Source organism: Cyprinodon variegatus, unplaced genomic scaffold (assembly GCF_000732505.1).
Source record: "Cyprinodon variegatus isolate N-32 unplaced genomic scaffold, C_variegatus-1.0 Scaffold793, whole genome shotgun sequence".
Classification (NCBI taxonomy): domain Eukaryota; kingdom Metazoa; phylum Chordata; class Actinopteri; order Cyprinodontiformes; family Cyprinodontidae; genus Cyprinodon; species Cyprinodon variegatus.
This window is the reverse complement of record NW_015151246.1, coordinates 383,607-384,477: the sequence shown is the minus strand read 5'-3', so window position 1 is coordinate 384,477 and position 871 is coordinate 383,607.

Below are 871 nucleotides of genomic sequence, written 5' to 3'. Positions count from 1 at the left end.
ATGTGGTCTTACAGACATGGACCTCTTTACGCATCTACTGTATGTAGATCTGTGTGAAAACAGAGCGGCAGCGGTTTCCCATTTCCATGATGGTCTTTGTCTGGAAACATGGAGGCCATTTGGCCTGAAGGGGACTAAACCGCTACTACTGTATTCATTATTATTACTGAATGCTAGGTGAAAGCAGAGAGCATGATGTCATTCATTTTCCTCTACTTTAGCATGGTTTGCTACTGTCAATCACAACTTTAGCATGAGAGGCTAACTCCTCTTGAACCATTTAAGCTGCATCTACCAACATTGCTCTTTGTGTTGTTGGCCGTTGTCTCCAATGAAATTGTCATAACTCTCTTATCTCAATGGCTCTGGTTTTGGGTAGTTGTAATAAGAGTGTAACCATGGCAACAAGGCACTTTTTATTACAACTGGGAGCATAAACCAGGGAGTTTATGCATCACGGTTTTACATCATTCTAAAGGTTCTTCTATCCTGGTGTTGCTAACAAAGCCAGGTAATACTTAGAAACCCAAACAAATAGGCTCAGAAATGAAGTAAGACTGAAATGATGAAAGGTTGAACACAGAGGAGGAAAAAAGGCTTGGAGATCTGCTGGAAGAACCCAACCAATCAGCTGCATGGGAACCAGTGCCGGTTGAACAGGCCCCGCCTTGAACTGGACCCAGCTTGACGAGGACCCACCTTGAACAGGCCCAACCTTGAACAGGCCCAACCTTGAACAGTCCCTGCCTTGAACAGGACCAACCTTGAACAGACATGCCTTGAACGGGACCCACCTTGAAAAGGCCTGCCTTGAACAGGCCCCACCTTAAAGAGCCCCGCTTTGAAAAGGTGCGCCTTGAACAGGCCCCAC